The 21,407-nt window shown below is 40.5% G+C and overlaps 1 pseudogene; it reads left to right on the forward strand.

Annotated features, from left to right (window-relative positions):
- The first annotated feature begins 14,672 nt into the window (after nucleotides 1–14,672).
- On the forward strand, nucleotides 14,673–15,846 carry LOC100977396 (heterogeneous nuclear ribonucleoprotein A1-like; annotated as a pseudogene).
- Nucleotides 15,847–21,407: the final 5,561 nt, after the last annotated feature.

Below are 21,407 nucleotides of genomic sequence, written 5' to 3' on the forward strand. Positions count from 1 at the left end.
TGTCTGAAACATTTTAAATATACAAAAATTCATTAGTTCATAATACCACTCTCTTAAACCCCATCCTCCCAAAAAAAGAATTTTTAAAAAACTTAATTCTCACAATTGGAAGTTTCAGGGCAATAAGTTATTATTTGTTCATTGATAAGAGAAAGAAGCAAGCATTTAGCCTTCCTTTCTCTACTTGAACTGTATTTCAGGGTAATCAAATCATTGATGATGGAAAATTCTTCTTTACGTAAGTATTCAGTTAATATACAGAATTTAGTAACAGACTACATAATAACCTATCTAGCTATATAAGTATGTCAAAACTAATTAAATTGTATGCTTTAAATATGTGTATGGTACATCAATTATATACCACAATAAAACTGTCAAAAACTAAATATAACAACGTGCACAAATAGCAAAAGTAATGACAGGACTAGAAAAATCACCATTCCACTACACCTGATGAAGCAATGCTGTCAAAAAGGCACTCAAGAATGTAGGAATTAATGTTTTTTTTATTAATGTAATAAAATATATACACCTCAGTCCTAAAGCTAGCAATTTACAGATGACATAATATTTGTAAAATCTTAGAAAAACAAAGTAAAACTAACAAAGCAATTAAAAAATTCTAAAGTTAGCAGGATATAAAACTAACATAACAGAAATCAACAGCCTTTAGAAACACTAACAGTAACCAATCAGAAAATAAAATAGAGGAGAAAGTCCTATTGACAATAACAACAAGAAAAGATGAATTCTAAGGAATAAATTTAACAAGACATGTGCAAAATCGGTATGAAGAAAATTTTGAAACACTCCTAAAATACCAAAAACTAGACTTGAATGAATGGAAAGATGTTCTTGGATAGGATCACATTCAAAAGATGTCTGTTCTTCCCAAGTCGATTCACAATTAAATATATCAAGAAGATTTTTTGAAACTAGATAAGTTGATACTAAAGTTCATGTGAAAAAATAAATGTGCAAGAACAGCTTTAAAAAAAAAACTGAAAAAGAACCATAAGGCCAGTGGTCAGGTGGGTAGAAAAAAGAAAAAGAAGAACTATAAGGGAAAAGTAGCACTACCAGACATTAAAATATATTTTAAAATCTCCAGCCAGGTGTGAGGGCTCACACCTGTAATCCCAGCACTTTGAGAGGCTGAGGCGGGTGGATCACCTGAGGTCAGGAGTTCGAGACCAGCCTGGCCAATATGGCGAAACCCTGTCTCTACTAAAAATACAAAAAATTAGCTGGGCATGGTGGGGGGGCACCTGTAGTCCCAGCTACTTGGGAGGCTGAAGCAGGAGAATTGCTTGAACCCAGGAGGTGGAGGTTGCAGTGAGTGCCATTGTACTCCAGCCTGGGCAACAGAACAAGACTCTGTCTCAAAAATAAATAAATAAACAAAATAAAATAAAAAAGAAAAAGAAAAGCTCCATAATGAAAGTTTGGTATTGGCACATACATAGATAGATCTGTGTAAATGAATTCAAAGTCCAGAATTAAACCTAAATACAAATGTAAATTTAAAATATGGTAGAAAAAAATCATATGGCATCTAAAAAAATCACTGGGGCAAATATGACTATTTAATATATGGTGGGAAGACAACATGATAGCCATTTTGAGAAAGATAAAATTGAATCCACATTCTAAACTATACATAAGAATAAATTCTGCTGGGCTTTGTCGCTCACGCCTGTAATCCCAGCACTTTGGGAGGCCAAGGTGGGCTGATCGCTTTACCTCAGGAGTTCCAGACCATCCTGGGAAACATAGTGAGACCCCCGGTCTCTACAAAAATACAAAAATTACTCAGGCGTGATAGCACACATGTGTACTCCCAGTTATTCAGGAGGCTGAAGTGGGAGGATTGCTTGAACCTAGGAGACAGAAGTTGCAGTGAGTCGACATTGCTCCACTGCACTCCAGCCTGGACGACAGAGAGAGACCCCATCTAAAAAAAAAAAAGAAGAAGAAGAATAAGAATAACCTCATAATAGATCAGAGATCTAAACTTAAAAGATGATGCTGGCCAGGCATGGTGGTTCACGCCTGTAATCCCAGCACTTTGGGAAATAACGAGGTCAGGAGTTCAAGACCAGCCTGGCCAATATGTTGAAACCCCATCTCTACTAAAAATACAAAAATTAGCCGGGCATGGGGGCGCATGCCTGTAGTCCCAGCTACTCAGGAGGCTGAGGCCGGAGAATCACTTGAACCCAGGAGGCAGAGGTTGCAGTGAGCCGAGATCATGCCACTGCACTCTGGCCTGGGCGACAGAGCGAGACTCTGTCTCAAAAAAAAAAAAAAAGCAGCAGCAGCTAAACCATATAAATACTAGGAGAAAGCAATGGTGAATTATTAACCTGAGGAAAGACTTTCTAACTGTGACTCCAAATCCAGGTTCAGTAAAAGAAAATACTTATTGATAAATTTGACTATGTAAAAATAAAAAATTGGCACATCACAAAAAAGAGCACCAAAGGCAAAGTCAAACTGAGAGAAAAATATTTGCAACATCTGTCATAGGTGATGGGCAATACCCCAAAACTCAATATAAAAATGGGCAAAAGACACGAACACACCATTACATGAGGTTAAGAAAAAGGCTGTGAAGGTGAGCAGGCTCTTGTCCTGATAGGTTATAAGCAAAGTTAGCACCATTTCTTTTCTAATAAAAAGAGAAATAATCAGGCTGCAAGGGCTTTTATGTCAGATTGTTTTAAGACACCTCTGAGGGATACTTAATTGAAAATAACCAACTGAGTTAGGAAGCTGCTACATAGCCTGACAACAGGGTTAGTTTTATCAATGATTAATAACAATTGAAGTCTCAGGATAACACCAAATCTTATTTGTGAGTTTGCATTTCTTTCTATCTGGCTTTAAAAGTGACTAAGTAAGAATGTATGCTTAACTTTGAAAAAACAACTCTTTCTATTTCTAACACTTGACCAGACGGCGTAATGATCTCTTTAAGCAACAATTCCTTGCTAAGTGGCTGGAGTTAAGATACCCTCCAACCACTAGATCCTGTGAAACTATGATAATTCTGTGATAGCCCAGTGGAGAAAGCATAACAGAAGTGCCATTGGCCACTTGGTGGCAATACATCCTAATTGCGTGTAAAGTTCTTAAACGGTAATAAACAGCATGCTAACAGACTTGGAAGCTAATTTATGCAAACATTTCAAGCAGTTTACAGGTGCCTTAGTTGGAAAGGTCAGCTAAATGCTTAATATCCTTTAAAGGTGCATTAGAAGCAAAGCAAAACATACCTTGTGTTTGCCAAAAGTATTTGTGGGTACTCTCTAGGAAATTCTATTAGGAAATATCTTTGGAGCTAGAAAAGATTCAGAGGGAAAGTAAAACTGCTGACATAGTAGCAATAACCAAAAAATACATAGACTGTAAAGAGACTTCATTAATAATATTAAGAACCTACCACTGTGTGTAGTCATCTGAGCTTGAACAAATCAGTTAAACTTTCAGGGCTTCAATTTCTTTGCCTAAACTGTGAGCTAGCTCAGAGGTCAGCAAATGTTTTCTGTAAAGTACCAGGTAAAACCTTGCAGGCCAGCAGGGTGCAGTGGCTGGCACTGTAATCCCAGCTACTCAGCAAGCTGAGGTGGCAGGCTTGCTTGAGTCCAGGAGTTGGAGCCTGCAGTGAGGTATGATTGTCCCACTCCACTCTAGCCTGGGCAACAGAATGAGACTCTGTCTCTGAAAAGAACATTTTTAAATGAAAAAACTTTGCAGGCCATACGTTGTTTGTTGCAACTTCTCAACTCTGTCATTGTAGCATGAAAGCAGCAATTGACAATACATGGCTGTGTTCCAACAAAACTTTATTGGTGGACACTGAAATTTGAATTTTGCATAGTTTTCACACATTATGAAATACTATTCTTCTAATTTCTTTTTCAAACACTTAAAAATGTAAAAACCATTGTCTGAGGGCTATTTAAAACAAAATAAAACAAGCAGCTGGACTAGATTTGACTCACGGAGCTGTAGTTTGCAAACCATTGGGCTAGATGTTCTCTAAACTCCAGCTTTGTGTCTCTGTTGATTAAACTGGTATTGATTCCTTATTTAGCTAACACTAGGTTTATACTTCTTTTACACTATCTTGCACATTTTTCTACAGCCTAAAGCAGTTTCTCAAACTTTATTTACTTACATCCCCATTAAACAAGAATTTGAAAGATGTCACATCTTTTATACAGCTCATATTATTTGAAAAGTAATCTTTGTTCTTCCAAATATGTATGTGGGTTTCCAAATTTTACATGTCCTTCTCCCTGCCTCCCTTCACCACAGATTCCCAGAGTTATCCTCATGTGTCTAAGAATCACTGCCTTACTGTTGTTTAGACGTGAAAATTCCCAACTGGGAAGCCCCCAGAAAACCTCATTTCTCTTTTCTACTGTTAAAAAAAAAAAAATAGTTTTCCACTAACTCTGCTGTAAATGAGAATGGCTAACTTAGACTTACTTCATGGAACAGCGAGTTCCAGGTAAGAGCTCTACTTGACCTTCTGTTAGTCCTTTCTTCCACACGGTCAGAATCTGAAGTATGAGCCAAAACAGGAATCCATGCATTCATTCTTCTCCCCTGTTCACCCGTGAGAACACTCATCTTTCCACCAAGATCTGATCAGCTTGATGGCCACATAACTGGTTCTAATAGCTACAAGAATACAATGTTGGAAATGTATACTTGTGGTCAGTCTGTGCAAAAATGCCTGTAAATGGTAGAGAAGAGAAAGAAGATAGCTGCTTTTAGACCCATACCTGGTGACAGGCCGCCTTAAAGCAACTCCTAGAAGGAGACAGCGATTATAAAATGCCCCATCTCCATAAATAAGTCTTTCAAGGTTAAGGAGCTTCACTGCTAAAGAGGAGAAGCCCTGGGGGGATGCACATTGAGTGCCCTCAGTAAGCCGGTAGCCGTGCTGCATTTGGTCACAGCATCTCTCCTATGTGAAGTCAGTGGGGACTATTAACATCTTTGGGACAGCTGAGGAATCATCTTCCTGGACACAGCTGGAAACAACTTCACCTTTGGAGTTTTACTACCACCCTCCTTTGCTCCAGGCCTCAGAGTTCTCTGAGCATTTATTTCCTTCCACTTAGCTGGGACAATATTCTCAAGTCTTACTTCCATTACATGCAGACATCTTCTCTACACTCTCTCCATTCTAGAATTTCATGTCTTAAAAACAGAAAACAGAAAGACTTGCAGACTTCTGCTTTCTAACATGCAACATCTCCTTCCTGTGACAATGAGGACAGACTGACCACTAGCTTTAATGGGGGAAAGGCCAGGGAGAAGTTTAAGAAGAATAAAAGTGCAGGTAAATGCCTGAAATATTATCCAGCCACATGTTTATTTTTCAGTATTTATATAAGTTCTTAGATGACTTGCTTGCACAATTTCATATTTATAATCATCACCCCATCTACTGAAATTAATTGGCAAATACACTTTCTACTTCTAACCCCATTTTCCTCAACTGAGTACTTCTCTCTACTGTGGCCCTATGTTTCCATATTAGAGTAAGATCGCTTGAAAAATTTTATGCAACTGTTAAATGTCACATTGAGGAAGACTATGTGATAATATTCACTATAAAAATGATAAAGGTCTATGCAAAAATAAAGGAACTGTGCAATCACAATTTTATAATGTATATACTTAAATATAGCCTTTAAAAAAAGGTTGCAAAATTCCTCACCAGAATTTTAAAAGGTATCTCTCAGTGGTGAAATTACAAGTGGGATTATTGGTAATAATGATTTTCTTTTCATATGTTTGAATATTTCTGAAACTGCCTTTACAGAATTATAACTGAGAAAATTATGACAGTGAAAGAAATCAGACCTAACTGACTCTACCTCGCTTCTAACCTTTAAGTTGTCCTTGTTCATTCTTAAGCATAGGCCAAATTAACGGAAGGAATTCAGTTCATGGCTTGACTCTGAAACAAAATTGATAATAGCCCTTTCTGAAAAGACCCTCTCCTGGTCTGGGGACCAGTCTGTCTTTGTAGGACTAACAAAGTAACTACAAGATTAGAAATTACAGTTTAGGGGTCATGTAGTCTCTGGCACTAAGAGTCTGAACCTCCCCAAATTGTTCCTAGGGATAATATCATTATTGTAAAACCTAAGATCAGTACTTGAGATATTTCGGAGACCCTGCACTCCACTAATCAGGCAACACTAACCAGACCGGCAATCTGGCTCAACTGGTGCTGCCCTCCCACCCAGAAACAAAAAACAGCAAGAAAAATTCACTTCGAACCCCTATGATTCCATCTCCAACCTGACCAATCAGCACTCCCCACTTCCCAAGCCTCTACCCACCAAATTATCCTTAAAAACTCTGATCTTGGGCAGGCGCGGTGACTCACGCCTGTAATCTCAGCACTTTGGGAGGCCAAGACGGGCAGATCACAAGGTCAAGAGATCAAGACCATCCTGGCCAACATGGTGAAACCCCATCTCTACTAAAAATACAAGAATTAGCCAGGCATGGTGGTGCGTGCCTGTAGTCCCAGCTACTCGGGAGGCTGAGGCAAGAGAATTGCTTGAACCCGGGAGGCAGAGTTTGCAGTGAGCGGAGATCATGCCACTGCACTCCAGCTTGGCAACAGAGCAAGACTCCGTCTCAAAAAACAAAAGACAATACTTATCAAAGTTTAATGTGTGTAGGACTCACCTGGGGAAATTTTATTTCAGGGTGTGGTGGCTCATGCCTGTAATCCCAGCACTTTGGGAGGCCGAGGCAGGCAGATCACCTGAGGTCGGGAGTTCGAGACCAGCCTGACCAACATGGAGAAACCCCGTCTCTACTGAAAATAGAAAAATTAGCTGGGCGTGGTGGCACATGCCGGAGGCTGAGGCAAGAGAATTGCTTGAACACAGGAGGCAGAGGTTGCGGTGAGTCGAGATCGCGCCATTGCACTCCAGCCTGGGCAACAAAAGCGAAACTCCATCTCAAAAAAAAAAAAAAAAAAACCTCTGATCCCCAAATGCTCAGGGAGACTGGTTTGAGTAGTAATAAAATCCTGGTCTCCTACACAGCCGACTCTATGTGAATTACTCCTTCTCCATTACAATTTCCCTGTCTTGATAGGGCTCTGTCTAGACAGCGGGCAAGGTGAACCCATTGGGCAGCTACATTTCTACAATGCGAATGTGTTATTTTTATAATTAGAGAAATATTTTTAAAACTAAAAGCATTTATTGAAGTATGATTTGTACACTATGTATATGCTGTACTTCAAAAAATGGTTTTAAAAAAACAAGAGCAGGGATCTTCAATGACGAGAATAATAAAGAAAAGAAAGCTTCCCTGAAATTATCTCAGTCTCTGGTTGGGCTTTCTTGCTCACCAAGGAAATTGTTTATACTAATTAAATTTCCTGTCTGTCCCATGGAAAATGTACTATCTTATTGTTTTAATTCTCAGATATTGTGCTTAATAAAAATATTTTTTAAATCATACGTATACTAATTACTGATCCAAAGAGAAGACTGTACTATGATTGTACTATCGCCCCACAAATGACTGCAGAACCAGGAAGTAACCTTGCTATGTCATATAGTTGATGAATGTCCTGGCTCACAGGTTCAGTCATGAAGAACCTGTTGTGTAAACATCTGGTCTAACTACTTATCCTAGACTTTGTAACTGCTGACCCCACCCTCTCTCTTCAGGCTCTGCTCTGTCTCATTTATTTCAGGAGAAATCTGACAGCCTCACTTTCTCACATAGGCTTGTAGGTCAGATAAGGTAGAGGAATGGTATCAGAAGCAGGAACAGCACTGGTCTTAGGCATAACTAGTGAAAAATTTTGAATGTGATGAAGAAGAGCTCCCCTGTCATTGCCAAATCTGGGCACACAAATACGGTCACACTGTGAGGTACTGTGGGTTAGAACTTCAACATATGAATTTAGGTGGGGACACAGTTCAAACCATAATAGGCATGAAGGATCAATAGAAATCACGCTGGCAAACGGAAGCAAAAGGAAGTGTTTCCAACCTAAGCAAAGAAGCAAGAGGAATAGGGCAGCTTAGGAGAACTTGACAGGAGCCAGGTCAGAGAGGGCTGTGCTAAAGACTGAGAAGTACACTCTAAGGATAATGGAAAACTATTGAAGGACTTTCATTAAGGAAACAATACAATTGGCTTTGCTTTCTAGAAGAAATATTTGGATATTGTGTGTAGAAAGAGGAGCATGGTTGCAGGAGGAGGCCAGGGGAAGCTATTGCTGTTCTTCAGTGGTGAGATAACCATGGCCTGAGCCAGGGTAGTGCAGGCCAGATGGACAGAAGTGAGGGGAGTCGATGTAACTGACAAGCGCTGGGAATTCCTGGATGAGAGAGCTGAGCATGAAAGAAGACTGGAGGATAACACCCATCTTTCTGACTTGGGAAATGAGAAGACCAAGGCATGGACTGTGAAAGGATGACAATATACAGGAGAAGGTAAAGGAGTCAGTCGGAAGTAGACCCTGTAACCAAGAGACCACCCAATATTATCCACCCAACATCTCTACTAAGTGCCACATTTTACATTATGAAAGGAAAGAAGAAAAACTACTTAGGTATCCAAACTGGCTTGGTTATAGTGATGAGACTTTTATCTCTTCTATTTCAAATATTGAAAAATTAATCCAAAAATCGAAATGCATCCTTCTATCCTGTTTTACTTTATTCATCTCCCTTTATATTTCTAGACCCTTCACAATGCAGCTGAGGACAAAAAACGTAAGGATGGTTGCTATAGTTTATAAGATGTCTGGAAACAAAAATATGTTTCCATTTAGGAAGACTAACTACACATATACCAGACACAGAGTTAAATTTTCTACATACATTTTCCATTTAATTCTCACAACCCTGTGAGGTAGTTATTATTATCTCCATTTTACAGACAAGGAAACAGATGCTCAGAAAGGTGAAGTCACCTGCCCAGGTTTACACAGCTATGCAGATTATTGAATTCAGCTGTCCCTCACTCCAAAGCCCATGCTGTTAACTGCTGTGGTACTCTACCTCCAGAAAGCCCTCTTTTGAAAATTGGGATGAAGTTAAAGCCATTCCACAAAAGCCTTCTTTTTTTCATACCTTTTTTTACTGAAAAATAATAAAATATTCTTAGTAAAACATCCCACGAACTTGAGCTCCATTTTAGAATAAAGTATGAATAATGCTCCTGGAACTGTGCAACCCAGCAGGTCCATAACTGTGCTGGCTGAGATCAAACTACCAGGCCTCAGGCTTAATTCAGGCCATGTATAGAGACTGCCAACCAACTCACTTATACGAACAGACTTGTTAAGTTACTGATCAAACTGTCCAAGCATCTGGGCCATCCCTTGGCCAGCAATGCAGAGAAACTGGAGCCCTGTGATCATCAGGGAATATAACCTTGAACTCCTGGCTGTTCTGTTGTATTTTCTTTACTTTGGATTCTTTTTTTTTTTCTTTCTTTTTTTTTTTTTTTTTTTTTTGACGAAGTCTCACTCTGTTGCCCAAGCTGGAGTGCAGTGGCATGATCTCGGCTCACTACAATCTCCACCTCCCAGGTTCAAGCGATTCTCCTGCTTCAGCCTCCTGAGTAGCTGAGACTACAGGCAGGCGCCACCGTGCCCGGCTAATTTTTGTATTTTTAGTAGAGACAGGATTTCACTATGTTGGCCAGGCAGGTCTTGAACTCCTGACCTCATGATCCACCTGCCTCAGCCTCCCAAAGTGCTGGGATTACAGGCGTGAGCCACCGCGCCTGGCCTAAAACTTGACAAAGACATGTTTATCCAATGCCCTTCAAGGACTCCAGAAGTCCATGTTGGCTGGTTGCCCTCTTCTCCCAATGAGAAAGTGGTGAGATCTATGAATTTGTTCACATATTTGCTGGGCAGCTGCTGTGTTTCATAATCTGGGAGATGTGATGGCTAACAATCAAGACAACAGTTTCTGCCATGGAAGAGATTATAATCAGATCAGCAAGAAGATAAACAGAAAATATATGTGTTATAACTGAGATAAGAGGAATATGTAGTACAAACCAAGAACTAGAGGAAACCACAGAAGGCTTTGGGTAGTGTGGTTTTTGAAAGCAGTATTGCATATAGATTAATGGAGAACAGAAGGAATGACATCCTTTTCAAGGGGCATTGTATGAACAAGGAGACAGGAGCAAGAATGAGAATGAGGAAGAGGTGCAAGAGGATCTAAGAGGACCCAGCTAGAGAGAAACTCTGAGAGAGAATCTGGTTCAGGAAGACCTGTGAGTACTTGGAGGCTATTCTTAAAACTGTAAATGAATTTGATAGACGACAGGAAGTACCCAAGTTAGGAAGCAATATTTTTTCAGTGTATGAGAAAGAGCTTGGTTTTCAGGAGAAACTAGAAGGGTAGGATCCAACCAGGGAGTGTCAACAATAAGCCAATAAGAGGGTGATGAAAGCTTTAAGGGAGTGATAGCTATGAAAACAGCAAGGAAGGGTGAATTTGAAAGATGTTGCAAAGTCATCACCGCCAGTATGTTTGCATAATTCCTGGCAATATTCCCCCTCAGTTTCTATGCAATGAGCTTTTAAGTTGTAAATTGCCAACATCTTAGAAGTATTATGCCAAGACCTCATTTGTTTAGTTTAATGTAAGGTTTGGGTTGCTAATACGCTATTTCAGTCTTTAAAACTTCCTCTGTAAGAATCCAGTGTTTCTAAATATCAATGGATACAAATAAATAGAAGTTTTAAAGTTTAACTCTCCCTTCCCTTCTCTCCCAGGTGGCTGTGTCAGTGCAGGGGAAAAGGAACACTAGAAGGATCCAAATGGAAATGACATAGAAGATAATGACACTCCCATGAAGTGGTGAAGCTATAGCCACCACCTGTCCCTGTTGATTAAAGAGCTCCACCTGCCTAGGCACAGCATCCTCAGCTAGGACAAAACTTTGCAGGACTGACACGTTATAGGCCCCCATGTAGTATATACTAGATGTGCTGCAACAGGAACCCAGAATCCACCTGCACCCACCTCAATATGAATAGCACGTGTTGCCAATATCTGCTTTGGCTCTTTCTTCAGCTGTTTTCACGTGTTTTCTCTTTGTAAAAATGTTTTCCACCTAGCAGTGGACTACTCTTCCAGATTTCCACCTTTTCACCTCCCTCCTGCCTCTATAAACTTAGGACACCAACATTGTAAGTTACTAGGCTTCTAAATGTAATGCATATGAGAATCACCTGGGAGCTCTTTTTGAAATGCAGACTCTAGAGCCCACCCTCAAGAGACTGTAATTTAATGAATCTAGGAATGGGACTCAGGAATCTGCACTGAACAGGCATCCCAGCTGACTCTGGTGTGGGTGGTTCCCAGCCCAACTTACCAGAGCACTGCTAAGTTGAACCTAGCAGCATAATTAATTAATCCATGCTAAAACCAAACTCATAAATTAACATTTATCAAGAAGCCTTTGAGAGCTTGGTTCTATGATTATGTATGAGTCTTAGGGCTCATTTTTCCTAGGGCGTAAACTGATACTAAGTCACACTGGGAGAGCCTATGATCCGTGTATATTTCTGGCAGGGCAGAATTTTCTCTATATTGACAGGCACAGCAACATTGATTGTATAACATTACTCCACCCTGGAATTTACTATTAGTCATAAAAACTGAGGCAACTCCAGTATTGCTGGTTCATTTGATGAGTATTCAGGGTGAGTAGGCCTCTACAACAACTTCTTTCTCCCCTAAAGGGCAAAAACGCAACTCAACTCACAATCCAGGCTACTGAGCAAAGGTTTGAATGACCCCTGAGCCCATACAAGCTTCTCTACATTGTTCTGAGAGGACCCAAAAGCCACTGGGATTGTTGAGACCACTAGTTTCTTTGTCCTGAAGAGAAGAGAGAGGGAAATGATTGCTGCTACACTCACTTTGAAGTGAGAAAAGTTGCGGGTGGCTGAAAATTTTACTCTGAAAAGATGTTGGGTAGCTCTTTGTTCCTGCAGCCCTGCAAACTATGCTCCTGATACAGAGTGGGGCAAGTGGGGCGGGAAAGTGCTGGGAAGGGAAAGGCGTAGTCCCTCGCTGGGGATCCAGCCCCAGACCTGTGCCCACAGACCTTGGTGAGGATGGGCATTTCTGTTCTCATGCCCAAATATTGCATTTCCCACGACCACCCTGGGCTGCCATGCCCCTATCTTGTGCCTATAAAAACTCCAAGATCCTAGCGGGCACACACACAAGCAGCTGGACATCAAGAGGAACACACCAATGGCTGAGGACACAAGCGGCTGGAAATTGAGAGGAACACACCCGCGTAAGAGCACACCGGCAGGGACCGGCAGATGCTGGAAAGGAACACACCAGCGTAAGAGCACACCCACAGGCACTGACAGACTTCGGCAGGCCATCCACTGGTGGAACAATGCAGAGTTTGGCTGGGGTGGTCGGAGAAGAGCCCAGCTGCCCGGAAGCCCGATTGCAGGGGGAAAACCACCTTCCCACTCCAGCCCCCTTCTGGCCTTCCCATCTACCTCGCTGAGAGCTACCACTCAATAAAAATCCTTACACTCATTCTCCAAGCCCACATGTGACCTGGTTCTTCTGGTACACCAAGGCAAAAACCCCGGGATACAGAACGCCCTCTGTCCTTATAAGGCAGAGGGTCTAATAGAGCTGATTGACACAAGCCACCTACAGACAGCAAAGCTAAAAGAGCACTCTGTAACACACACCCACTGGGGCTTCAGGAGCTGTAAGCATTCAGCCCTAGATGCTGCTGTGGGGTCGGAGCCCCACAACCTACCCTTCTGCATGCTCCCCCTAGAGGTTTGAGCAGCTGGGCACTGAAGAAGTGAGCCATTCCCCCTGTCACACGCCCTGTGAGGGGGACAAGGGAACTCTTCCCGTTTCACTCCCACCGCTCACCCTCTATGTCCTGGCACCCAGAGGGGAGCCCTAGGGCAGGCACACCCCCAGCCTTGTTGGCTTTAGTTATGTTCATCCCATCTTCCATCTTCATTCTCAGTGCATCTGCGTAAGCCTCATTGAAGTTAGCCAAGTCCAGGACCGTAGAAGCACATATGGGTTAAATAATCCCCTCACATTCCAATCCCAGCCTTCCTTTCGCCTAAGCATCTCCATCCCTAATTCACTGCAAAGTACTAACCTCTAACTCACGGAGGCTCAGAACTCACCTTTTGGGGATCTCCTTATGGCCTCACTCCCTGGCTGTTACTGACAACCAGCCCCAGTGGAAAGCCAGAGCACTCTGTGGCCAGAATGAGTTTTTTAAATTTGCCTTGTCTTGGCTACAATTTTTGTTACTTTTTACAATACAAAAGTTTTTCCTGTACTTTTAGGAATTTTCTATAGCCAGAGAAGTCAAGGATGGCCAAGAAACTCCAAGTGACTAGAATATCATGACCCCAATAATTAGTATGTGGTTAGCTAAGAGATGTAAATTCATATGTACATTATACTTTTTGAGAAATAACTATCAGCTCAATTAAAGATAATCATTAAAGAAAATTTAATGCAGACTGTGTATACGTATTTGAGACAGGGTCTCACTCTGTTGCCCAGGCTGCAGTGCAGTGGTGTGATCATAGCTCACTGTAACCTTGAACTCTTGGGCTCAAACGATCCTCCCGCCTCAGCCTCCTGCAGAGCTGGGACTTACAGGTATGCACCACCATGACCGGCTTACTTTTTTTGTTTGTTTTTTGTAGAGACAGGGTCTCACCGAGTTGCCCAGGCTGGTCTCAAACTCCTGCCCTCAAGCTACCCTGCCACTCTGGCCCCCTAAAGTGCTGGGATTATAGGTATGAGCCCCTGCTCCTAGATGAACTGTATATTTAAAAAGAGTTTATAATCTAGAGAAAATGTAAGTAAATATAAATAGTTATGTTTAGATACATTTTTGTTAAGTTCTCAACACTTCTCTAGAATTATTTACTCCAACATTATTTTTCACATATTATAAAACTTCCTCCTGCCTTGTGCAGCAACTTCTGAACTGCCACCCTTGCCAACTTCAGGCTGTTGAAATGGATACAGGCAGGTTCCTAGAGAAGTATGGGAGTAGAATAGACTCTTGTGGTTTAACAAATCAGAACAAGTTTTTAAATCAAAGAAACACCAGTTTTACAGGTAAACTGAGAGGTGATTATCAACTGATGTGATGCATAGATGCTATAAACCACCTTACTTCCCAAAATGTATTTGTTCACCTCATCCATAAAATTTCACCATTCTATTTCTTCATCTTAAAGCACTTACTCCGTCAAAATGTAGATACCCATAAGATTTTTTTATGTGTACCATTTTGCAAAAGATTTGCAGTCTTTTCTAAGAGTTCATTCTATTTTTTTTTTTCATATCCTTTAGACTCAGTAAGAGTCCATTTAAATAGATGACATAGGAAAAGTAGAAGAGGACAGATACATCTATGGGGATTGGGGAAAGGAAGGAAATCTGAGAGCCTGATGGTTTTGGCTTCAGCAATCCATAAATTCATTAAGCCTGGAACTGCTTTACCAACAGAAGAATTATATACACAGATTCATCCATTAGCTAAGTCTTTTATGCCAATGGACACCGCCGAAGAAGCATAAAGTCTCTCTTCCCACTGCTGTCATGTCTAAGTCAGAGTCTCCTAAAGAACCCAAACAGCTGCAGATGTTCTTCATCTGAGAGTTGAGCTTTGAAACAACCGACGAGACTCTGAAGAGCCGTTCTGAGCAATGGGGACAATTACCACACACCAACTGTGTGGTAATAAGAGATCCCAACACCAAACACTCCAGGGGCTTTGGGTTTGTCACATATGCCCTTATTGAGGAGGTGGATGCAGCCATGAATGCAAGGCCACACAAGGAGGATGGAAGAGTTGTGGAACCAAAGAGAGCTGTCTCAAGAGAAGATTCTCAGAGACTAGGTGCCCACTTAACTCTGAAAAAGATATTTGTTGGTGGCATTAAAGAAGACACTGAAGAACATCACCTAAGAGATTATTTTGAAGAGTATGGGAAGAATTGAAGTGATTGAAATCATGACTGGATGAGACAGTGGCAAAAAGAGGGGCGTTGCTTTTGTAACCTTTGGCAAAAAGAGGGACTTTGTTTTTGTAATCATGGCTCCGTAGATAAGACTGTCATTCAGAAATACCATACTGTGAATGGCCACCACTGTGAAGTAAAGAAAGTCCTGTAGTAGCAAGAGATGGCTAGTTTTTTGTTCAGCCAAAGAGGCTGCAGTGGTTCTGGAAACTTTGGTGGTGGTCATGGAGGTGGTTTTGGTGGGAATAACAACTTTGGTCACAGAGGAAACTTCAGTGTTATGGTGCCTTTGATGGCAGCTGTGGTGATGGTGGATATGGTGGCAATAAGGATGGCTATAATGGATTTGGTAGTGATAGTGGTTATGAAGGAGGCAGCCCTAGTTACTCTGGAGGAAGCAGAGGCTATGGAAGTGGTGGACAGGATTCTGGAAACCAGGGCAGTGGCTATGATGGGGGTGGCAGCCATGACAGCTATAACAATGGAGTAGGCATCAGTGACTTTGGTGGTGAGAGTGGAAGCAATTTGGGAGGGGGTGGAAGCTACAGTGATTTCTGAAAAAACAACAATCAATCTTAAAATTTGGACTCATGAAGGGAGGGAACTTTGGAGGCAGAATCTCTGGCCCCTATGGTGGTGGAGACCAATACTTTGCCAAACCACAAAACCAAGGTGGCTATGGCAGCTCCAGCAACAGCAGTAGCTATGGCAATGGCAGAAGACTTCAATTCCTGCCAGGAAACACAGCTTAGCAGGAGAGGAGAGCCAGAGAAGTGACAGGGAGCTTACAGGTTACAATAGATTTGTGAACTTAGCCAAGCATAGTGGTGGCAGGGCCTAGCTGCTACAAAGAAGGCATATTTTAGACAATACTCATGTGCATCAGCAAAAAAAAACCTCAAGGAGTGTATTTGTGACTAATTGTATAGCAGGTTATTCTAGTTTCTGTTCTGTGGAAAGTAGAAAGCATTCCAACAAAAGGTTTTAATGTACATTTCTTAATTAATCCATTTATTGTTACACCCATGCTGTAGATTGCTAAGTATAATAGTCCAATCATGATGCTGAATAAATGTGTCAAAGAAAAAGAAGAAGAAGAAGAAAAGAAAAAAAGAAGAAGATAGTCGCCAACTTACAGTGGTTCAACTTGAGCTTTTTCAACTTTAAGATGGGTTTATCAGAGTATTAAATGCATTTTTGACTTATATTTTTGATTTATGGGATGGGTTTATCAGGACATAACCTCATTTTAAGTTCAGGAACATGTGGACTTACAGTGGTTTAACTTACAATTTTTTGACTTTACAATGGGCTTATTGTGGGCATTAAATGCATATTTGATTTATGATATTTTTGACTTATGATGGGTTTATCAGGACATAACCCATCATAAGTCAAGGTGCATCTGTACAAAATAGGAATATTGTTCTTAAGGGCAAGGAAAGACAAATGTAACAACCATATAATGTATGCTTCCACATGCCTTTCTGTGAATCTAGACTTCCTTGGAATGATACCTGAAATGTACTGCCTGTTTCCCCTTTCTCTTGGCTTATCAGGCTTTGGAGGGGAAAGGCACTTGATAATACTAAGTGCATATGCATTTGTTGAAAATAAATTTTTGTATAAAATAAATATTTTCAACAAAGGCATTGAAAAAATTCAGTGTGAAAGAAAGGATTATTGTTGTTTTTTTCCAATAAGTAATGTTGCAGCAACTAGCTATCCGTAAGAAAAGACAGAAGAAACTTGAATCCCCCAGTCCCTACCTCACACCATATACACCATACAGAAATAAATCTGAGATGGGTCATACATTTAAATGTAAAAGCTAAAACCATAAAGTATCTAAGAGAAAATATAGGAGATATGTTCCTGAACCCTAAGGCGGGCAAAACATATCAGAGGCAATAACCATGAAAGAAAGAAATGGACATCATCATAATTAGAAATTTCTGTTCATCAAAAAACACTCATTATGAAATTAAAAAGGTAAGCTGCAGACTGACAGAAAATACTAGGTAAGCTACAGACTGAGAGAAAATATTATATATATGTAATATATAATCTGAAATATATATATATATGTATAATCTGACAAAGAACTCACATCCAGAATATATAAAGAACTTTTTCAATATGGAAAAGGTGGGGTGCAAAAGACTTGAATAGGGATTTCATTTTAAAAAATCCAAATGGTCAATAAACACATGAAAATGGGCTAAAAATTATTACTCTTCAGAGAAATGCAAATTAAAACCACCGGACAATATACTGTATACCCACAAGAATGGTTAAAATTAAGTAGTTAAAATTTAAAAGACTGATAATATCAAGTGTTGGAGAGAATGGAGCAACTAGAACTCCTATGAATTGCTGATGGAGTGTAAAATGATACAACCACATTGGAAAGTGGTAGTTTCTAATAAAGTTCAACATACACTTTGCCCTTGTCCCAAAATTTCCACTCCTAGATATATAGACTAATGACTTGTTGATAGCAGATTTATTAATAGCCAAAAACTAGTATCAATCCAAATGCTATCAGCAGGAGACTGAAGAAACAAACATAGCATGTTATTACACTGGAATACTACACAGCAATAAAAAAGAACAAACTACAAATAAATCTGATAACATGGATGAATATCAAAAACATTATGCTAAGCAGATGAAACAAAAGAGCACCTACATCATACTTCCACTTATATGAATTTAAAAACAGGCAAAACTAGTGGTTGAGCACATTGTAGTGATGGGAGAGAACTTTCTGGGGTGATGGAATGTTCTACAGCTTATATATATTTTATATATATATATATATATATAACAATTGTAAAAAATGTGGGAACATGTTATGTAGCTGTGCACTTAAAATTCGTGCATTTTACTATGCATAAATTATGCCTCAGTTTTCAAAAAGGAAAAGAAATTCCACCTGGACTCCTAAAATATGTGTAACCCAAATAAGAACTAGGAAGTCCCCAGCCACAAAGATGTGGGTTGAATTACCTCGTCCTTCAGTTTGGAGAAGGGAAACCCTAGGCCTCCCCAAGAGTTTGGCTGATCTCTAAGGTCTGGCTCTCTTGATTCTCTTCTGATCACTCTGTTTTGCTCCACAGTGATTCAGGCATGAACTTAGTGTGCTCTTCCTTGACCCTGAAAAAAATAAATACCCTCATGCTAAGCTTTTAGCAAGTCCAGTTAGTTTTTTGCAGGCTTGGCGTCGCAGCAGGGGTCTCGCCATGGAGTATGGGCTGCTCTCCTGCCATCCTGCTGGCTGCACTGTCTCTCCCCTCTTCAACATGGAAGAGAAACTCTGCTTTTCTCAAGCCAGGACGCCAGACAACAATGGGGGTACAGGGGTTCAGCTTCCATGCACTATGATGGCCAGAGCATGTTGAGTGTTGAGGGTATAGTAGAAGAGAGAGAGTTAGTTCGTGTTCTCCTAATATACCAGTCTACACATTGCCTCCAGTTTTATCTTCCTAAAGCACAAATGGCTTCTCTATAGCTCTGACTTTTCAGTGACCTCCATTACCTAACAACTAAAGTGTAAGATCGTTCACCTGTTTTTCATGACCTGTCCTCAGTCAACCCTGCCCCCCGCTTTCCCTCTTCACCACAAGGATAGCCAGGAGGAATAACTACGTCCTCCCTTGAACACACACTTCAAATAGGGCCTTCACAGCCATTTTTAAAGCACTGTGTTGGTGCAGTAGGAGTTAAGACTCTAATGAAAAACATTAGAGGAAGAAGTATAACAGCGAGACCAAGAGACACATAAAGAAGGCATTCAAAAGGCAGTGCTTTTATATTCTAGCTTTTTGGGGGTGTAACTTACATATGATAAAGTCCCCCCACTTTTTTATTTTTTATTTTTTTGGTGTGGAAACAAGACCACCCACTTTAAGTGCACAATCTGATGAAATTTGGTAATCATACACTCTTGTGTAGCCACTATCGCAATCCATGTATAGAAAAATTCCATCTCCCTAAGACGTTTTCTTGCGCCCCTTTACAGTGCATTCCGTCCCTCACATCAGCCTCAAGCAACCTCTGATCTCCTTTTTGTCACTATAATTTTGCCTCTTCTAAGGTCTCATCTAAATAGAATAATATAGTCCATGGCCTCCTGTGTTTGCTTTCTTTCACTTCTTCTTACATTGTCTTGTTTTTGAGGTTTACCTATGTGATTTAATGTATTACTATTTTATTCCTTTTTATTGTTGAGTAGTATTCTATACTGTGACTCTACCACAACTATTCTTACCATTCACCAGTTGATGGACATGAGGTTTTCTTCGGTTTTGAATCATTATGAATAATGCAGCTGTTAGCATTCGTATGCCAGTCTTTGTGCAGACATATTTCATTTCTCCTGGGGAAATAGCTAGCAGTGGGAACGGTGGGTTGCATGGTAAGTGTATGCATCCACACATCTACTCCTGGCAATGGGTAGAAGCGCAATTAGCTGGGGAAGTTCAGAGCCCCAGGCCTGTAACTAAAGCTGGAGACAAGCCCAAATTCTCAGTATCTTTATGGTTCAAGAGCTCTAAGCCAACAGTAAAGTAAGAACTGGGCTGGGGCTTGTGTACCTCCTAGGGCCTGGTAGCGGAAACCACCCCATAGGAAAGCCACACAAACCAGCCCACAAAAGAGAAAACTCACATAAAAGATAACTCCTGTGGCAGATGAGCTCACAGACAAGAAATATGAAATAGATGAGGATATCTAGCTCCAGAAACACAGTCTGCATAATTCATACCAAAAAATCCAAAAAGCAATCTTAAAGGTACCTTTAAAATAAATGTGTATTTAATCAACTGTTTGTTTAACTTAAGTAAACAATTAATACAGAGATATGAATTGTGCTTTTCTCTTTTGCACTTCCTTGTGTGCGACTCTTCCCCTGTCAATCAGAGGCACACATACTACTCTTGAGAAGAACTAGGATTGTTATAGGAGGAATACAAAACACAAAAGCAATATTTGCTTTGGGGAAGTTTTTACTTCTAAAATAAATTATTGAGAATCAATAGGAGAAAGCTGAAAGTACAGGGCATAGACCCTAGAAAGAGAAGGGTAGACTTGCGGTTTACCATATCTCTTACCACTGGGGAGATTCAATAAGGATGGTCTGGACTAGGATGTCAGCAGACAACTAAAAATGGGCTTCAGGCTTGGAAAAACGTCAGGGGCCTTAATATGAAAGGACTTGACTTGGGGAGGTCACATGAAGATGAGTAGAACCAGTGGCCTATGAAAGCTGAGCCAAAGTCTTCAGACAACCTGTGGCCTCTTGAGGGAGCACGTTGTCATCCACATTCGCTGTTCTTCTTAATCCACAAGGTAAAGGCATTCTGTGGAGAGATACTTGTGTAGCGCCCCTTAGTTTAGCCTGTAAGACACTCACTTAGCTCCAAGAATTTGCCAAGCACCCACCAAACATCATTATAAAGAAACAAGCACCTCCCTGTATTGTGATATAGAACAGTCTCCAAAATATATTGTTAGGAATAAAACAAAAAGTATAATAATTTATGTAGGATACCATTTTTATAAAAGAAAACCTATATAGATGAATATGTATCTATGTGCGTGTGTGCGTGTGTGTGTAGCCAATTATTATTATTATTATTTTGAGACACAGTATTGCTCTGTCGCCAGGCTGGAGTGCAGTGGCGCGATCTTGGCTCACTGCAACCTCTGCCTCCCAGGTTCAAGGGATTGTCCTGCCTCAGCCTCCTGAGCAGCTGGGACTACAGGTGCATGCAACCACGCCCAGCTAATTTTTGTATTTTTAGTAGAGATGGGGTTTCACCATGTTGGCCAGGATGGTCTCAATCTCTTGACCTTGTGATCCACCCACCTCGGCTTCCCAAAGTGCTGGGATCACAGGCGTGAGTCACCGTGCCCAGCCTCCAATTATTTTTATATTTGTATGTGTAAAGAATGTCTCTGAAGGATACAGAAGAAGTTGGTGCCAATAATTGTCTCTGGAGAGTAGAAGGGTGTCTGAGGAATTAAGTGAGCGAATAATTCCTTATATTGTAAAGCCTGGTTCCTTCCAAACATTTTTATCCCGTGTATGTATTATATATTCCCAAAATTGAATAAAATAATATACATAAATATTCACACAACATGGCCATTTTGCTTCTAGATAAGTTGTCTGCAGAAGCCCTCACTCATGTAAAAAGGGGAAAAAATGCAACGTTGTTTGTAAGAATGAAACACTAGAAACCACCAAAATCGTCATCAATAGGGAAATGAGTATGTAAAATATGAACTAGAATATAGCAATTAGATA

The sequence above is a fragment of the Pan paniscus genome, chromosome 2 (assembly GCF_029289425.2).
Source record: "Pan paniscus chromosome 2, NHGRI_mPanPan1-v2.0_pri, whole genome shotgun sequence".
Lineage (NCBI taxonomy): Eukaryota > Metazoa > Chordata > Mammalia > Primates > Hominidae > Pan > Pan paniscus.